The sequence below is a fragment of the Balaenoptera physalus genome, assembly GCF_965194825.1.
Source record: "Balaenoptera physalus genome assembly, chromosome: 3".
Lineage (NCBI taxonomy): Eukaryota > Metazoa > Chordata > Mammalia > Artiodactyla > Balaenopteridae > Balaenoptera > Balaenoptera physalus.
This window is the reverse complement of record NC_138890.1, coordinates 152,715,211-152,736,920: the sequence shown is the minus strand read 5'-3', so window position 1 is coordinate 152,736,920 and position 21,710 is coordinate 152,715,211. Positions and strand designations below refer to the sequence as shown.

The window sequence follows — 21,710 nt, the reverse complement described above, 5'->3', positions numbered from 1 at the left end:
CCATCAACAGATTAATGGATAAAGAAGATGTGGCAAATATATACAATGGAATATTACTCAGCCATAAAAAGAAACAAAATTGAGTTACTTGTAGTGCGGTGGATGGACCTAGAATCTGTCATACAAAGTGAAGTCAGAAAGAGAAAAACAAATACCGTTATGGTAACACATATATATGGAATCTAAAAAAAAAAAAAAAAAAAGTCATGAGGAACCTAGGGGCAAGACGGGAAGAAAGACACAGACCTACTAGAGAATGGACTTGAGGATACGGGGAGGGGGAAGGGTAAGCTGGGATAAAGTGAGAGAGTGGCATGGACATATATACACTACGAAACGTAAAATAGATAGCTAGTGGGAAGCAGCCACATAGCACAGGGAGATCAGCTCGGTGCTCTGTGACCACATAGAGTGGTGGGATAGGGAGGGTGGGAGAGAGGGAGACACAAGAGGGAAGAGATATGGGAACATATGTATAAGTTATTCACTTTGTTATAAAGTAGAAACTAACACACCATTGTAAAGCGATTATACTCCAATAAAGATGTTAAAAATAAATAAATAAATAAAGCAACTGTGGCTCCTAATATCATGCGGAAATAAAGTTTTAAATCTGGGTGAAACCTGTGTGTCCTCACTTGTATTCCAATTTTGTTTTTGTTACGCAAGTTGGGTAGTGATAAATAACTTTAGTGTTAAGTAACTTTAATGATAACTTTTTTCCCCTTAAAAAATCACAAACAAGTGACAATTTCCATGTCATTATTAGGTCTAGTCACCTAATAATATAGGAATCCTAATAACATCAGGCAAGAATGGATTTTTTTAAAAAATATTTATTTATTTATTTGGCTGTGTTGGGTCTTAGTTGTGGCACGTGGGATCTTCGTTTTGGCATGTGGGACCTTTTTTTTGTAGCGTGCAGGCTCTTTGTTGTGGCCTGTAGGCTTCTCTCTAGTTGTGGCCCACGAGCTCTAGAGCACGAGGGCTCAGTAGTTGTGGCACGCGGGCTTAGCTGCCCCAAGGCATGTGGGATCTTAGTTCCCCGACCAGGGATTGAACCCGCATCCCCTGCACTGGAAGGCAGATTCTTGACCACTGGACCACCAGGGAAGTCCCAAGAATGGATTATTTAAAATGTTTATATTTATGGTCTCAAACCCCCAAATCCTATGTTTCACACTTTAACCTAGATTAGGTCCCTCTATAGTCCCTTGGTGTTTATGAAGTGTGTGCACGTGAGCATGTGAGCATGTGCGTATGCACGCGCGCGCGCGCGCGTGTGTGTGTGTGTGTGTGTGTGTGTGTGTAGGGATAAAGGACCATGCATAATGAATTTGTTAAAATTAGTATTCTCTTAATTATCATTAATGATTTGTCTTAAAATTTCTATTTCACATTACAAAAGATGAGTAGTTTAATACAGTGTGTTAAGCCATCAAATATATCTTATGCAGTCCATGGTAATTATTTTTCCTGAAAGCCTAAGTTTTCATTAAATCTTATAACCACATAGGGAGTGCAGTTAAATAGAATATTTGTAAGTTTATATAGCACATTGATTCAACATTCCATCACTGCGGAAATATATAAATGTGAAAATGTGACCAAAATGTCAATACATTCCCAATATAACGAATAAATCTGAAAATATCTTATGATTTATAAATAATCACATGGGAGCATAAATGAAATGAATAAACTTCTTTTTTCATCTTTGAACTTGTTTTTGTAGTTCCCTCTTACTGAAATAATCTTTGGCATTCTCTTTCAAAAATTTCCAGTCAAATTCTAAGACCCATTTAAAATGTCATTTCCCCCAGAAAGCATTTTTCAATTGTGTTACACAAAATTAATCCTCCCCCTTAGTTCTTGTGAACACCAGCTAATAGTATGTCAAAACACACAGCAGCCACTAGAGTGATGTGTGTAAGAGGAAAATCTGCATCCTACTTATCTTTCCATATCTTTCACCTAACATATCTCCAGATACTCAGTCAATGCTAAATGAACATTTGTTGAATAAATATAAGGAAGAAAGTGAAAGAATTCTCCCTTTTTTAAGCATGAATTATGTATCATGCACCATGCTAGGCATCAAGGATATACAGATGTTGCCCTCATAGCTGGCAGGCTGTTAGCAGGATTCTTATTATGCAGGAGCCCCTGGTTATAACTTTCTATGCCTTAAAAATCTCTGTCTTAAAAGTTTGGAGAAGAGTTGAAAAATATTGAGTTTATTGAGTTTCTTTTTTTAGGCCAAACACCATATATGTTACTTCCTTAATCTTGTAAGTAACTGTGATTACTACGTACTCTGCCTTCTCTTTTTTGTACCCTACTCTCTCCCTAATCATAAGCAATATGGCCCAATTGCACTATAAGATTCTCCATCTTCATCTTCCCTTCCTACTCTTTCATTCAACAGCTACCATCATCAATAACCTTTCTGATCATGGGAGCTCTAATTGCCAAGTATAAACAATATTATTTCACTCTATCTCCTTCAACATCTCTATTGCTCATCACCCCTGCTTACCTCTACACTATGTTCATTTTATAAGTCACAATATAACTATTTTTTGTATTATTTAGCTGACATTTTCTGACCACTTCTAACAACCTGGACACCTTGTTACAGGTTACATACATTGTACTAATTTAATCTAACAAAATTTTATTAAGGACATTTGCTTTTATTCTAAAAATTGTCTCTATATTGTATTAGGAAAGGAAACTGAGGCTCAGAAAAGTTAAGGAATTTTCCCAAACTCAAACAGCTGGTGACCAGAGTAATTGAGATTCCAACTTAAATCTGCTATCTGATCCCAACCCCTCTATGTATATCCTTAACGACTGGATTATATACTCACAGACCACTCTTCTCTTGTCTCTGATTAGAGTCATCCTCTTTTGTGAATTTGTTTGGTGTATCCTCGAGTTTGCTATAATAATAATGCTTTATATACTTTCCCCACATTCTCGTCACACTGCCTCTCACACTTACGCTGAATGACTGCTAAAATTTGGGGACACCTCTCCAGCTCACCCTACTCTCCCTGATAACTCCCCATCACCTGAGGTTTCAGCTGAAAGGATGGACATGGCCTCCATCTAAATACAAATGGCTCTGCCTTTTTACCAACAGATGGTTTGATAAAGGATGAACCACTGACCTAGTCCTTGTAAATGAGTTATCGTCCAAGAATTTGTTTCTAGAACATAGGTGACTAGGACCTAACAGTGAGATACAGCCGAGAGCCATGCTGTGTCAAACAGACAGAGAGTAACCTCAATTCCTGAATTACCAGATCGTAAATCAGGTCATTTAATAGGGTTGGGTGATACATATTCCTTGGCTGCTAAGAGGTAAACCTATGAATTTCTTTTTAGGTTTCATCTGGTTTTTGTCCTCTGCAGGTAACAATCACTATGAGAGAAAGAATTTAGTTGTAAGCATTAAACACTTGGAAGTGAGATGACATAGAGCAGAGTGAGGTTTTCCCAGTCCTGGGGCATAAATATATCACCCCTAAGTAATAAGCACCAATCAACTAATTAACCTGTCCCCTGAGATTTTTAGGATCACAGAACTTGTGTCACATGAAGTTGATGCTTTAGGGGAATCAAATGCAACTGTAGCTTAATTCATAAGAAAAAGAGAAAAAATCTAGTCTAAGATTGGGCAGCTTAAAACAGAAATGAGAATGAGAAATGAATTCATAGCCTAATGGAAAAAAAAATATTGTGGGGCTCAAAGTGATGTTTTGCCAGAAAGCAATCATTTCCCATTCTAAACTACTGGGTGTCTTATTGTTTGACCTATATTTATAAGGTCTACTGATTCCCAAGAAGGATCATCCTAGCAAATTAAACATGGACATATGAGAGGACTTTAGGAACTGTAGAAACACATCCACCTGGATTCTTCTAACGTGCATCCTGTGTGAAAGCTTCCTGTAGGTATATCCCTTGGAAAAGCCTAATTAGTGTTGCTATGTCACAGGGGACATGCGGCAATAAGCTAAAGTATATTATGGAAGAAAAGTCCCTGCAGCCCCACTCCCACAGAACACTGTAAGCCACCAGGGCCCTCAGGCTAGAAGAGGCATGGGGAAGGCCACATGTTCGCTAAGCAATGAAGCTTTTCATTTTGGTCATTCCAGAACAGTTACTTGCAAGGCAGCCAAGTTGGAGAGTGATTCATGGGCAGATCTGACCAGGAAAACAAAACAAAACAAAACTGGAATTGATACAGAGTTCATGGAATGTTCAAGAGGGAAATTTTAGGTAAAACAAAACAATGTAAACACACACACACACACACACACACACACACACACACACACAGACTTAAGTTTAGCAGACACAAGCATGTGCTTCATGTTATCCAAATGAAGCAAAGTATCTCATCTCTTTAGGTAACAAAAAAGGCTGAAAGCAATGATAATTCAGTGAGACTTCATAATTACATAGCCCCTCTCCAGCACTTCCTTCAGAGGAGTTTGGAAGCACAGAGACCAGGTCAGCCCTCCTTATAAACAACCCACCAGGCAGTCAGATTTGCTAAACAAGAACATTCTCCCTCGCAGGTTTCAGTTCTCTGATCTGATGCTCTGGCAAGTTGCTGCCCCAGAGAGCTCTGCCTGGCCCTACCAAATTTTACTTCTGTGACTGAGAAAGTCACCTTGTCCTTCTGTCATTCATATTCGCTAAGGATACAAGTATCATCTCCCACAGAGATACTTGTAAAGATTAAATGAGTTAACAGATATACATTTTTTGAAGAGTCCTGGGTACATTATAAGCACATGGAAACAAGTTAACTCCTATGGACTCTCTTATAAATGAGGAAACAAAGCACGGAGTTGTGAAATAACAGACATACAGTTATACCACTAGTAAATGCTAAGGTTAGAAATTAAATGCAGGCATATCTGATTCCAAAAATTATTTTCTTAATAACTCTTCATAACCATATCATCATATTGTGTTTCTCTGTCCAAAACTGTGTATCTGTAGCTTTGGGGGTGATTATTTTTTTCTCATTTAGCTCAAATTTTGCAGGATAATGAGAAGAAGCACCTGGTCTGTTCTTGAGGGCCAGAGAAGGAATAACAGCTAGAGATAATATCACTTTGCAACTGGGATGCAGCATGTGATGTGGCCACACATAATCTTCCATTGTGGAGAGAATGAGTATAGTTGTAGTTGAAATGGTAACAGCTAGATCATATCAGGTGAAGGCCAATTTAAATTTTAGTCATGGGAAAAATACTTTCTAGACAAATAGTAGAATATAGTAAAAAATTTGGAAGTGTCTTCATCTTTTTCTTGCATTTCATTTCTCTATTTAAAAAAAAGGGAGGGTCTTCCCTGATGGCGCAGTGGTTGAGAATCTGCCTGTCAATGCATGGGACACGGGTTCGAGCCCTGGTCTGGGAAGATCCCACATGCCGCGGAGCAACTAGGCCCGTGAGCCGCAACTACTGAGCCTGCGCGTCCTGAGCCTGCGCTCCGCAACAAGAGAGGCTGCGACAGTGAGAGGCCTGCGCACCGCGATGAAGAGTGGCCCCCGCTTGCCACAACTAGAGAAAGCCCTCACACAGAAACGAAGACCCAACACAGCCATAAATAAATAAATAAATAAATAGAGAGCTTTGTTTAAAAAAAAAAAAAGGGAGGACGTATAATCCAGTTATATCCATTTCTCACCATACAAATGAGAGAAACATGACACACAAAGACATAAAAATAAAAGTATTCAAAGAAATGAAGATTAGGGTCATTGTTTTGTTGTCCCAAAGAGTAAAATAATCATATTCAAAATGTCTGAAGCTAACTCTATTCCTTGTTCTTGGAATCTATTGTATTCACTTTATCTTGTCCAATAAATTCTGTGTTTTATTTAATCTAACTCTTTGCCCACCATCCACTCCCCTAATGACCATCTTATGAAAATCCCAAGCTCACCCTGAAGTATCAAACGTATTAGCCTCCTTCTCACCTCCTCAATCCACTTCTGTATCACACAGGCAACTTCAGCTCAACATGATCAAAGCTGAATCTGCTGCAGTTTAGCTAACAGTTCAAGAGTAGGTCCTGGAGTCAGACTGCCTAGGAGGCTGCATACGGGCTGTACTATAGTGTGACTTTCAAACTGTGTGACTTCGGTGTTTCTTAGACTCTCTGTGCCTCAGTCTCATAGCTCTAAAACACACTCCAGTAGTACCTATTTCAGCTCGTTTGTGTGGGGTTTAAATGAGATAATACATAGAACAATGGCTGGTACATGGTAGGAGCAAAATAAATGTCAGCTATTAGTTATTATCTATCTCCCTCCTGCATCCTCTATTTATATTATAGATCTAGTAACTCAAAGTAGAAACCTAAAAATTATCTATTTGTATTTCCTCATTTTGATTCACTAATCTCTTCATGAATATCTGTTTTAATTGTTACAACTTTATGGTACATTTCATGTACGGAAGAATAAACTCTCTCATCACTCTTCCTTTTCAAAATTTTATTAGCACCATTAAAGGTTTTCTAAATATCTTATATTAATATTTTTCCTTGGAAATTTTTGTTGAAAGTACATATAATTTATAGCTCAATTTAGGAAGAAATGACATGTTGAAACTATTAAAGATTCTATCAGGAACATGGCATCTGTCTCTCGTTCTTAGTAATTAGATAATTAGTAATTAGATAATATAAATAAGTAAATAAGTAGTCAAATATGTATAGCCTTCATTATATGGGTTTTGTACATTTTATGTAAATTTAATTTAAAATAAACTCATTAAAATTGTACATTTCTATGACTGACTTGTGCCCCTCCCCAAATTCATATGTTGAAATTCTAACCCCCCAACGTGACTGCCTTTGGAGATAGAGCCTGTAAGGAGGAAATTAAATTTAAATGGGGTCCTGATCCAATAGTACCATTGCCCTTGTAAGAAGAGACACCTGAGCGCTCAAGCGGTCTCCCCACCTCATTTTCTCTCATTCTCTCACTCCCCATTCGCCTCACACACAAAGAAGAATCACGTGAGCACTGAGTCAGAAGGCAGCTAGCTGCAAGACAAGAGAAGAGGACTCAGAATGAAACCAACTTTGCCTGCCACCGATCTAGGACTTGCTAGCCTCCAGAGTTGTGAGAAATAAATTTTTACTGTTTAAGCCGACTAGTCTACGGTATTTTGTATGGCAGCCCTAGTGTCATACATATATTCACTATCCTGCTCGTACATCATTCAGCAGCCCTTCATTTGTTCCCTGCCCCATTCTTTTTACTTCAGCAATCTGAACTTCTCAGTTCTCTGGCCTCACTTCCTTCCAGTGGTGTCTTTTAGGTCTAGAATGCACTTCTTCTTTGTTGGCATTTCATCCAAAAAAGTCTCCTAGAGTTTATTATCTTACAAAATATATTTTACTCTTCCACATTATTTTACCATGGTATACTATAATGATATCTTTGTTTCCCTTTCAAATTGTGTTTCATGAGTTTCTTGAAAGGATGGTCTGTGCTTTATTCATCTTCACATTATTTTTGTATAAAACAATTGCTTATATGGAAGTGGCTTCATTAATTAATTAATTAATTAATACATTAAGGAATACATTTCCTCCACCAAAGGTAACATAGCTGATAAGTTTTAGAATATTTAAAGCAATGTCTGAATGATTTTGAAAAACAGTCCTATATATCAGCCTGCTTCTTAATACTTATCTATCTTCTCTTTACTGGAGTTTAAGGAAACAATTTTATTTTATTTTTAGTTTCAATAATATTTTGTTTAATGCAACATGTCCAACATATCATTTTGACATTGTAATCAATATGAAAAACAATTTTTTTTTTTACTTAACAGAAATTTCTTTTCACACAGTTCTGAAGGCTGGAAAGTCCAAGATCAAGGTTCTGGCAGGATTGGGTTTCTGGTAGGAGTTCTCTTCCTGGTTTGCAAATATCTGCCTTCTCAATATGTCCTCATATGGCAGAGAGAGGGAGAGAGAGGCAGGGTGGGGGGAAGAGCGATCTGGTGTCTTTTCCTCTTTTATAAGGATACCAGTTCTATTGGATCAGAGCTCCACCTCTATGACCTCATTTAATCTTTATCACCTCCTTAAATATTGTCACACAGCTGGGTTAGGGTTTTAGCACATAAATTTTGGAGGACATAATTTGGTCAGAATGGCCATCATCAAAAAGTCTACAAACAATAAATGCTGGAGAGGGTGTGGAGAAAAGGGAATCCTCCTACACTGCTGGTGGGAATGTAAACTGGTACAACCACTATGGAGAAGAGTATGGAGGTTCCTTAAAAAACCTAAAAATAGAACTACCATATGATCCAGCTATTCCACTCCTGGGCATATATCCAGAGAAAACTCTAATTCAAGAAGATACATGAACCTCGACATTCATTGCAGCACTATTTACAATAACCAAGACATGGAAGCAACCTAAATGTCCATCAACAGATGAATGGATAAAGAAGATGTGGTACATATACACAATGGAATATTACTCAGCCATAAAAAGGAATGAAATAATGCCATCTGCAGCAACATGGATGGACCTAGAGACGATCATACTAAGTGAAGTATGTCAGACAGAGAAAGACAAACATCATATGATATCACTTAAATGTGGAGTCTAAAAAGATGATACAAATGAACTTATTTACAAAACAGAAACTGATTCACTGACTTCAGAAACAAACATATGGTTACCAAAGGGGAAAGGTGAGGAGGAGGGATAAATTAGGAGTTTGGGATTAACATATACACATTACTATATAAAAAATAGATAATCAACAAGGACCTACTGCATAGAACATGGAACTCTACTCAATATTCTGTAATAACCTATATGGGAAAAGAATCTGAAAAAGAATGGATATATGTATAATATAACTGAATCACTTTGCTGCACACCTGAAACAAACACAACATTGTAAATCAACTATACCCCAATATAAAATAAATTTTAAAAAATACTAATCATTAGAAACCTGGAGAAAAACAGCCAAAAAGCATATGAAAAGATGCTCAACATCACCAGTCATTAGAGAAATGCAAAATTGATACACAAATGCAAACAAGAATCAAATAAACGGAGAGTATTCCATGTTCATGTATAGTAAGATTCAATATTGTCAAGATATGAGTTCTTTCCAAATTGACCTACAGATTCAGTGCAATCCCAATAGAAATTCTAGCAAGTTAAATTATGGATATCAACAACCTGATTCTAAAGTTTATTTAAGAAATAAATAATATCACTTCTATATTATCTAATTCTTTGAGAAAATAATATCTATTTAATAATAGCATTTCCCTGATCCAAAAATCAGACAAATATATTACCAGAAAAGAAAATTCAACAGATCAATATCCTTCATTGCTAAGGAAACAATTTAGAAACACTTCTGGATATCCAGTGACATCAGTTATGTGAGAGAAAGAGAGTTAAGGCATTAATCCAAATGATCAGGAAACGATGCTATGATTTCTCTAGTGCTGACATTAAAAACAACAAAACAACTGTTTATAAGACTAACATACATATAAAAAGGTACATTCATCATAAGGTTCAGTTTCATGAAATATCATAAAGTGTATTCCCCCATGTAATTAATATATAAAGCAAGAAACAGAAGCTCACTTGTTCTGCCTCCAATCCTGCTCTCCCCTTTTTCCCAAAGTTACCTACTATCCTGACCACTAACAACTGAGTGTGGTTCTGCTTTCTTTCAAACTTACTGTAAATGGATTAGTATACTATGTGTTTTCTTTGCCTGGCTTCTCTTCCGTTGCCCAGTATTGGTTTGGTAAAGTCACTTAAGCTTCTTTTGTCAATCTATCGGTGATATACTGTCATCCAATGTATTACTCCATTTTATGAACCTGCTATTATTAATTTATTCACTTGCTTGATAACAGGCATTTGGGTTGTTTCCAGTTTGAGACCATAATGATTAGTGCTATTATCAACATTATTGTATGTGTACCTGAATGTATGTGTGAATGAGTGTGCAACCTACATGCATTTATGTTGAGTATATACCTGGAAGGGTATGTTTCCAAGTATACCTCAAGAAATACGTACAATCTGCTTTAATAAACAATGCCAAACAGTTTTAGAAAGTAATTTTTCCAATTTATACTCCCACCAGCTATATCTGGCATTTCCAGTTGCCCCACATCCTCATCAATATTTGGTACTGTCTCTTTAATTTTGGCGCTCCTTTTAGCACTACTTTACTGCTGCTGCTTTCTAGGTATCAATCTGCACCAATCAAAAGAATTTAAATTGCCTTATATGAATAAGACCACAATGGAAAAAGAGAACTAATTCTTTTTCCTTGTTATGCTTGAACGTCTGTTTGTCTCTCTGCTTGTTTTATATATCAAAGCAAGTTATCTTTCAAAATCTTCAAAAATTACAGTGTAAAGGAAATAAAGGAAACATTATATATTTGACACCACTTAGTACAGCTGTTGTTGTACTTTGAATACAAGAACTGATTTTGACAGAACAAATTTTTACTCTTAGTTCTGAGAGGAGTTATTTTTTCATGTGATGAATTATAGATTTAGAATTTCTGACTTACTGCTCTTGAAATATTTTTGGCATTATATTTATATTCCCAGCTTTCCTCATTCTCTCTTGTGGAATAGCTATAGTGCTTATTAAAAAAGCATGCACTCACACCAACACTTTAATTGGTTTACTTGAATATCAGAGGTCTGTTTTTATGGACAATTGAATTATTTTGAATTAGTAAACATTTACTGCATTTACAAGAACTCTTCTGCTTACAAAAACAAAACCAACTAATAAATAAAAATTAAAAATCTAAGCTGTTTCTCTTTCATATGTATGTGTATTATATATATATATATATATATATATATATATATATATATATATGTCTGATGAAAATTTGATGATCTGAACAACAAAAATACAATAACACACATTAAATCTCTGTCATTGTTTTATATTTATATATATATATATATATATATATATATATAATGTGTATTTTAAGCTAATTGCAATGTTAAGTATAATATAATTTTAACGTGTATTTTGCAACATCACCAAGGAATTCTCCAATTCTCAGTGGACACTGACTCACCATGTCCTACAAATTTAACTCAATTCTGACACTATGTAACTGGAGACACCATCCGATCCCACAGGTTAAGTGAACTGGTTATAAATTGGAGACTCTCACAAGCCCTTGCTCACGTTCTATTAATTTGCTACAGCAGTTCATAGAACTCAGAGAAATATTTCATTATGGTTTACCAGTTTATTATAAAGGCTACATGTGAAGAGCCAGATGAGAAGGTATATAGAGCAAGGTTTGGAGGGTCCCAAGTGCATAAGCCTCTATACCCCAGGAACTGGGGTGTACCACCTTCCCAGCATATGTGTGTGTTCGTCAACCTGAAATCTCATCAACTCTTGTTATTCAAGAGTTTTTATAGAGCTTAATCTGTAGCCCCACCCCCCCTTTCCCAGAAATCCATGCATGGGGCTAATATTTCCAACCCTTCAATCACTTGATCTTTCTGGTGACCAGCCCCAATTCTGAGCTATCTAGGGGCCCCATTTTAAGTTACCTTATTAGCATAAACTCAGAGGTGCTCAAAAAGGGGGTCCTTAGGAGTAAAAAAAGAACACTCCTATCACTCAGGAAATTCTGAGGGTTTTAGGAGCTTTGTGCTAGGCCCTGGGACAAAGGCCATATATATATTTTTTATACCACATAAAATATTTTTATTATTTTATTATATTGCACTCAGCACTCAATGTCAACAGCCAGCCACTTGTATTAATTTCAAAAAACTGAAAGAATTCTGAAGGGACTTCATATTTTCCTAGCAAAATAAGTTTTCTTTCCTAATTTATGTGTTAAATTCACATTTGGACCCCAATGCTCACTAGCTTTCTGGATTTGTCCAATGATTCTTTAATTTGCTTTGATATTCTGCAAATAGTATTCAACTTTCTATTCTTCTCCAATAGGAATCTTTCCCATATAGTTACCTTACATGTGACGTATCCAGTCCTCAATAATCTTTCTTAAAGTCAGCCTCTTTAAGCAATGTCAGTGCCCTGGTCTGTCTAATTGGGGCACTTAGCATTTTTTAACTGCAAAAAAGTTACAGCATATATGAAAAAAGTGTTTGAAAGCGTATTTGTTAATTTTAAACAGCAGTATAAGATTATAAATGCATGTACTTATCAACCAGGTGACAAACAATTTATGACATATCTTAGAAACACACTGTGTTTTTCTTATGAGCACCACCTTTCCTCTCACCCATAGAAATAATCACGTTCCTATTTTTATTAATTATCCTATTTTTCTTTATAATTTTTGTCACTTATGTATATTTACCACACATCGTGTGTGTGTGTGTGTGTGTGTGTGTGTGTGTGTATGTGTGTGTGTTTGTACAGAAGCATATGAATGGGCAATGGAAGAACTGTTGGAAGCTGGAAAGATAAAAATTCATGTAACACATGTAATATGGTAAAATATTTGATGAAAATAATTTAAAAGACAGATGATATACACATGAATATCTAGCATTGGCAGGAGAGTCTGGAAAGCAGAATTTTAGTGGTATGGTATGCATTGCTTTCACTTGGCTACATCTGACAACGTTTTACCAGAAAGGGATGAGCACAGAAAAGACCTGGCTGGTGTGAATGATGAAATGAAAGAGAATAAAGAAGGCCCAGTGATTCAAGGATGTGTACGTTGGGAATAAGTAACTACGAAAAGATACAAATCAGAAAGCCTTTGAACTATAAATGCCATTAGAACTAAGCTTTGAAATAAGGATCAAATCTAGTGCACGTTTTTTACAACCTTGTTCACAACTCTGTGTGGAGTCACATGGTGTCTAATAAATCCTTTCATTTGAAAGAAAAAAATCCTCAAGGAAAAATGAACTTAGAGTGAGCACCCGCCCTTGTAAATATATCTTGGTATATATCTTGGGGGTGTGTGTGTGTATATATTTTTGTAAATATATGGTAATTGCTGATTATTTCTCCGATCTCATGAATATAAAGATAAATGTCATTTAAGTTTTGATTTGCATTCCCATGATTGAGGGTGATCATCCTTTCATATATTATAATTATATATATATAATATATAGATATATAGATATATATAGATATATATATAATATATAGATATATAGATATATATAGATATATATATAATATATAGATATATAGATAATATAGATGATAATATAGATAGATAGATAGATAATAATATATAGATATAGATATATAGATATATATAGATATATATATAATATATAGATATATAGATATATATATATATAATATATAGATATATAGATATATATAGATATATATATAATATATAGATATATAGATAATATAGATGATAATATAGATAGATAATAATATATAGATATAGATATATAGATATATATAGATATATATAATATATAGATATATAGATAATATAGATGATAATATAGATAGATAGATAGATAATAATATATAGATATAGATATATAGATATATATAGATATATATAATATATAGATATATAGATAATATAGATGATAATATAGATAGATAGATAATAATATATAGATATAGATATATAGATATATATAGATATATATAATATATAGATATATAGATAATATAGATGATAATATAGATAGATAGATAGATAATAATATATAGATATAGATATATAGATATATATAGATATATATAATATATAGATATATAGATAATATAGATGATAATATAGATAGATAGATAGATAGATAATAATATATAGATATAGATATATAGATATATATAGATATATATCTATATATCATATATTATAAGGCATTTATTCTATATTTTTTTGAAATTTCGATTAATCTCTTTTGTACATTTTTGTGTGTTCTATTTCTGAATGATTTTGAATAATTCCATTTATATTCAGGTTAATGTCCTTTGTCAGGTCATATGAGTTACAAACATCTATCATGTGTTGTTTATCATGCGCCAATAATTATGATGTCTAATTATTAATTTAGAACAAAAACTCTGAAGTTTTATCTTGTTTCCCCCCTAAGGGATTATCAATTGTCCCAACACAGTTAATTGAAAAGACCATTAATTCCCCAGTGATGCACGACAACCAGTATCATATTGAAGTAGACAGTGTCTGCAAATTGGCTGTAGTAGTACCTCCCATTCCACATGGTTTTCTGTCATGTGACTTTGCCACTCCCCCATCAAGAGGAGAGTCTATTTTCTCTCCCCTTGAATCTTAGCTGATCCTGTGAGCTATTCTAACAACAAAATGAGGTGGGATGTCACACTGTTTAATTCTAAAACTGTACCTTAAGCGATCTGCAGATTCCATCTTCATTTGGGAAGAGCCCTTCTTGGAACCCAGCCCCCCAGCTTACTGCAAGGAAACCCAAGTGTCTATGCTGACAGGCTCATATGAAGGCAAACCAGGCTCTCTACTGACTGCCTCAGCTGAGATATTAGCCAACAAGTTGGTACAGTACCAACTCCAGTCCATTTGAGTGAGAATATTTTGGACTTTCCAGATATCCCTGCACCCCCATCCATACCATGTGAACCAGAAGAATGAGATCAGCCTACAGATTGATGAGCAAATAAAGTCAATATTTGTTTAAAATGCTAAATATTGGAGTAGATTTTAATGCAGTAATAAATAACCAGAACAGACTCTAATCAAATTTAAATATTTGTCTCAGTTTCTCTCTGGCCTCTTGATTCTGTGCCATTGTTCAAATTTTCAATCCCTGTTTCAATACCATATTTTAACTTCTTTACCTTCACTAATCTTGATACATTTTTAGACATACTTACACTTCTTCTTCAGGAATGAATATTTTTGATGTTTGCTCCTTGATATAAATCTAGTGAGATTATTAAGTCGCTTAAAACAAATGAAATTTTTATAGGGACTGCATGTTAATGCTATATCCACAGATAAATCTGAAGACTGACCTTTCTCCATTTAAGACTTTGTTCATATTTTAAAATAGAATTTTATAATTATTTCCATAAATGCCTTATCAATCTTTTTTACTTAGATTTACTCCTAGACACTATATTATCAATGCTATTTCAAGTGTGTTTTGTGTTTTTATTTTCTAACTGTTGTTGAAGAAGAGACATGCAATTGATTGTTTTTTAGGTTTTTTTTTTTTTTGTATATGTATTCTGAATTTATACTTACTCTCTAAATAACCTAATATTTTATTTCTAGATTTTGGGGATTTTATACTAAAATTATGCCATTAAAATCATTTATTTTCTTTGTCTTAATGAAATGAATAGGACCATCTTCATTGAGATGGTGAGAAGTGGGAACAACGGGCACCCTCCTCTTGTTCTCCATCACGAGAGGAATGCTTTCATAGTTTCACCATAAACTACGATGATGTTTGCTGCAGGCATTTTTGCAGACACTTTTGATACCTTATACTTGACTTTGTTATTAACAAGTCCCATAATTTCCCTCTATAAATATTTCTGCCATGGTTTTAGATTTGAGATAAAACCACACACCATTTCAACTATATTAATAAATACTTAAAAAAATAAATGTGTTTTATAATCAATAAAACAAAATTAAATAAGAATGTCTTCCTTTCAAGATTGTGGATCCAAATATATGCATTTCTGAATTGAATCTAATTACTGAAATTGCAATAAAAATTTAGAAATGTAAATACACACATTGATAAGAGTAATGATAAAATAATATAGGGTGGAGTATCAACTCCAATCCAGAAAGTTTAGTGAATATTTTTTTTATACTAAAAAATATAAATTGGCTAGTGTTATATAATAAAGAGATAAGCCCAAGAATAGGAAGCCACATCCATAAATATGCAAGTGAAATGCATATTCATAGTTTCTCTGAGTTACAGAAAAGAAAGGTGGACTATATGACATTAATTACAGTAAGTAATTGAAGCACTATTTTAATCAATTATTACATTAACTATAGAGTTACTGTATTATTATTGAGGTGAACTAAGCCAGTCCGCCCTTACCTTATCCCTCTACAAATGGAAAGGTCTTGAAGGAGGAGTATCTGTCCCTACGTATTTTTTCCCAGGACAAAACTAGAAAACTTAGCTTCATAAAACTTAAATACCTTGATATGGGCTCAGGATCACTGTATATGAGAAAACTGCAAAAACTGTTATAACTTAATCCTCCACAATAAAATGGTAGAGAAGGGGCACATGCACACATGCACACATGCACAAATACACCTCCCAAACCCAATAAAGGCAACACTATTCCAAAGGGAAATATAGTAAATTGTTCACATGGGGAAAAGTCATAATTACTTGATATAGATTTCCAAAGTCTTCCAAGCCAGGAAACTTGTACTTTATCCACAAATCCATAGTGATTCCCAAGCTAGCTATGCACTAGAATCATTGGGATAACCATAAAATATGCCAATACCTGAATCTACCACTAGGGATTCTGAATCAAATGGTCCCAGAGAGTCCTGGGAATCAATCTTTTGAAATAGTTTTGCAGATGATTTCAAGGTACAGCCAAGATTGAGAATCACTGCATAGTAACTATTCAGAAGACTTTTCTTTTTTCTGAGAACTTTGTTTCATATTTGCTGGTACAGTTGTGCTGCCCAAAGACAAACCACAGATCATTTTATTCAGTTCACTGACCATGCTTCTGAAACTCAAGAAATAAATCTGAGGCTACTTAGATTTGGCAAATGCCTTCCTCTGTTTATTACCACACTGCAGTGGCCTTTCTCAGTGGTAATGAACAACACCATGCAGCTCTCAGCAAACTGAGCGCATAACGTTGTGTGAAATACAGTATTACTGCTGAGTTTAAGGGCCCTGAGATTTACCTTAAAGGGCTGACTCAGAAGAGGTCCTGGAGGGGAGCCTGTTTTGAGCACCATGGAAAATTATAAAATTTAGGCATTATTGACTCCTCTCTCTTCATCCATCAACCTCCAAATGGTCATCATGAAGCTACATCACATCTTGCCCTAAATCTTATCGGTGGGGGATGGTGGATCTGAATGGATCAGAGACTTGTAAGCAGCTGGGGTCTGATTCTAAACCTGCAGTTAAGGTAAATTCTGGCTCATATGCTCAACTCTTTTAATCAGAGCCTGATATTTTATAAACTCCATTCATTTGTATCTCTCTGCAGCCAGCCTTCTACTTCAGAGAATAATTTGTATGAGCCAAGTAACTTCAAAATGCACATCTTAAAGCTCATGTGCTACTATCTAAACTGATTCAACTAATTATTTATTCATTAGTATAAAGGACAATGTCAAAAACGCTCACCAATAACAACAGCCAAAAAAGATAAATCCCAAAGAAAACTAAAAATTTAAAGAAAAAAAGGACATTTAAAAAATTACAATTATAGTAAAAATTCCACATTTTGCTTACTGTCCTAGAGAAATATCTGCAGAGAGAGACAGAGTCAGATAAAAGCTTTCATTTAACTTTGCTTATAAATGTAAATATATGAAAATAACCTAAATGACCATCAAATTTGAAAGGATTAGATAAATTATAATACAGCAAATTACAAAATACTGTGCAGCAATTAGAAAGAATGAGAAATATATATATGTAGTGGCATGAAAAATATTAAAATAGTTTAAACGTAGGAAAAAAATCCTAAGCAAAACATACAAAAGAAGCCTACTTATGCAAAACAAAACAAAATATACAGCCATCTCCACAAAGATGAACTACATCTTTTTGTATGTTTTGATGCTATTTAGTAAAATAATAGTCAAGATATGCTTAACTGAATTACTATAAATAGGTTTCTGAAAATTAAATAGTCTATTTACTATACAGGTTTAATCATTATAAATTAAATATCAAATTACAAATTTGAAACACTCGCTCTAGAAGCCATTGAATAGGTATTGGGCTACTGTGTTTTGTTTTTTTTTTAATGTCAATTTAACATCTCCCTGTATGTATATTAACAGTTTTAACCATGACTGTTTTCATCTTTCACACATACATCCATAACGCTTGGCTCATGTTCAACCTCATCAGGTTGTTCCATTAAATTTCTGTATGTTTGCATCTGTCCCCTCACTTGTGTCACGAACACACTGAGAGTATGTCTATATTCCTCTTGGGGACTGGCTCAGTGAAGTGCACACTGTACAATAAATACTTATTGAAGGATTGTATGAAAGTGTTCAGTAAACAAATTTGTGTGTGTGTATGTGTGTGTGTGAGAGAGAGACCTGCACTGCTTAAATTCTGTACAAAACATTCTGTAATCTTAAATTTAGAAGTTAATTATGGGCATCCTTATCAGTAAGATACATAGAAAAACTAATGTTATTTACATGTCTACCTCAATCTATTGATATATATTTCCAAGCACATTAACACACTAAAATTAATTAAAACTACTATGAGCCCACAGTTGATATATTATTTTATAGAAATAAATATATGTGAATAGATTTTTTAAAATGTCATCTTAGTCGGGTCTCTAGCTGTTATTATTTTCAAGTCAAATAAGCTTCATCTGCCTTTACAATGCCTTTATTTGTTTTAAACACTAAAATGGATCAACTTGGGCCTTAAAGAATCTCCTGGGGTTTTTACTATTTAATTTTATTTATATTTTTAATTCAGCTTTATTGAGATACAACTGACAAAACTGTAAGATATATAAGTGAATTTTCTTGTCTTCTTTTTAATTTTTCTCCAACAATATCATGCAGAGCTTTGTTATCTTTTTTTTTTGAGTTTTCATCATATTTAATATGTCACATTTGAATTTGTGGTGTAAATCTTAACACTAAGGTGCAACCTTATGCACTGTTTTCTCATCTTGTGAAACCAGGAGAAGCTGGAATGGCCTAACCACAATCCCTCTCCCTGCTCTATTCCCACAGAGAAGGTCCCTTAGCCAAACAAGCCTTCTTGTTGAGGAAACCAGGCCAGTCCCGCTTATACCCAAGTAGCATGTTTCCGGACCCTGTCAGCCAGTGGAATTATTCAAAAAAGTCAATCAACCCTTCCAGGGATACCAGGGGCCACCTCTTCCTCTCGTTACTACTACGACTGCCTCCCAGAGCCCCTGGTTGTTCACTCTGTCCCCAGGTGCAGCTCCCCTGGGTCCCACCATGTGCTGTGTCCTCCTCTCCCAGTCTGTGAGTGTATGTTACTGAAAGGCTGCTGGCAATCTCATCTGTCCGGTAGCAAGTGTCATGTACCAGCCACCTCTATAACCATGTAACTCCAGGGTAAGAAGCCCTCCCTCACCAGTGGGGTGAATGGGAGGTCATTAAAATAGAATTTCCTTTTTAAAGGCAGGTATTAGCTAAATAAATCTTGTCATTATCTATTCTCAGCATCAGACAAGTAAACTAGTTATGGTGAGTACATTAAAATAATCTAATTAGTATCTGCAAATTAAGGATGTTACTTCTATAAAAGAAAAAAACCCTCAATATAAAGAAGCAGACTCCTAGAAATTAGCAACATGAAAATATCCAATAAAATACTGCGTAGTTGAACAGCAACTGCTGAGGATCTGAAAGACATCTAGAAAATGTCTGAGGACAGAGAACAAAAAACAAAATGGCAAAAAAGAGAGGAACTAGAGAGGGTCAAATCAAGCAGAATCAATATTCCCCATAAGTTTTCAAAAAAAGAAAATCGAGAAAATAAAGAAGTGAAAATATGAAGTGAATAAAAGATCTTTTCTTTACGAAGACAGCAAAGTAGAAGTCCATTAATAGAGAAATGTCTGAAAAACAAATGTGCTACATCTATTCTTTGAAACAGTACACATAAGTTAGAACTATAGCCAAGTATTTGAAGATTTGAAATTATTTCCTTCATGGTTATTAAGAGAGGATAAGATTCAAAATACTGTAAATAAAATGATCCTAGCTTTGTAAAACTCTGAGAAAAATCTCTATGAATGCATATTAATATTGTATGCATTTGTATATGGTAATACGAGCGTGGAGAAAAATATGGTGATATACACACCAGGACACTAGGTTTGGTTAACAGAAGGGTGAAGAGGGAGAGTTGCAAACTCAATTGACAACCCATACCAGGCAGGAATAAAGGAGGAAACCAAATTGGTTGGAAGAAGATAAAAATAAAATATATGTGTATGTCACTTTTTCTTTATCCATTCATCCATAGGTGGACATTTAGGCTGCTTCCACATCTTGGGTATTGTGAATAAGGCTGCAATGAATATGAGAGTTCAAATATCTCTTCAAGATCTTATTTTAATTCTTATGGATAAATACCCAGAAGTGAGATTGCTGGTTCATATGGTAATTTTATTTTTAATTTTTTAAGGAAGCTCTATACTGCTGTCCATAGCAGCTGTACTGTTTTAAATTATGCTAAATGAAATAAGCCACAAACATGCTAAGTGAAATAAGGACAAATACTGCATGATTCCACTTACATGACGTATTCAGAGTAGTCAACTCATAGAAAGTAGAATCACGGTTGCCAGGGGCTGGGGAAGAGGGAAGTTGTTATTCAGTGGGTAACAAGTTTCAATTATGCATGATGAAAAAGTTCTAGAGATTTGCTGTATAACACTGTGCTTATAGTGAAAAACATTTTCCTGTCCACTTAAATTTTGTTTAGAGACTAGATCTCATGTTATGTGTTTTTTACAGCAATAAAATAAACAAATAAAACGTGTTGACTCTTCACAGGCAAGAACTTAACCTTGCCTAAAGGTATTCACACACATGTTTTAAAATTCTGGGATGATCACACAAAACCTCCCAGGAAGGCAATTCAACCAGCATGGCCAGTTTGAGATCCCTTATGGATATGTTTTTGAAAAGATTTCCCGTCATCAAGATTTCCCGTCATCAGAAATTTTGCTTTTAATAGCTACCGTTAATAGGAAACATAAGGAAATCTGATAACCTTTGATCTGCAAATTGCCTGCCACCTGTTCTCAAAATGTGGCTTCTGTTCCATGATATGTTCTAAGTCCCTTTAGTATAGACCTCCTCATTTATCCAAGTTTTTAAGTTCTCACACTGATCAAACAACTTTTTTTTTGTTTTCTGAAAATCAAAGTCCCTATCTAAGCATGGCTGTGGATAAGGAAGGCATATAGTTTTCCTTTCTTGTCCTTGTTTAATTTGGATATCAAAATTTGTTAGATTTATAAAATGAATTGGAAACCATTCCCTCTCTCTCTATTTTCTGGAAGATTTTAATTATCTGTCCTTGAATTAATTTATTGACATATAGATACTTACGATATTCTCATAATCCTTTTTAATACCTGTAGTTGTATGACTTTTGTTGAGGCTCAGGGCAGCCTGCCCCAAAATATGCCTCAATGGCATACTGATTATTTCGAATGAACATTTCTTACAAAATGACCAATGCAAGAAACATGTTGACCCACTTCTCTGTCTCCCTGAAAGCAGGAAATAAATGTCTCCTGTGAAAGGTGCACTCCCTGCATCTGAAGGTAGAAAGACACCCTTTTCACCAGAGATATGAAATTCGGACAAGAAGCCTGTATAAACAAACTTTGTTACTTCCTTAATTTACCACCTCAAGCCCAAATTCTGTTTAGATTCTTTACT

General features: G+C 34.6%; 1 long non-coding RNA gene across 1 annotated transcript in view; it reads left to right on the top strand.

Moving 5' to 3' along the window:
• Positions 1-5,679, top strand: part of LOC309657770 — a 28,517-nt gene extending 22,838 nt beyond the window's left edge. Inside the window, exon 2 of the long non-coding RNA XR_014261887.1 lies at positions 5,542-5,679. This is a non-coding gene — a long non-coding RNA (uncharacterized lncRNA). The remainder of the gene's footprint in view (positions 1-5,541) is intronic.
• The last annotated feature ends 16,031 nt before the right edge of the window (positions 5,680-21,710 follow it).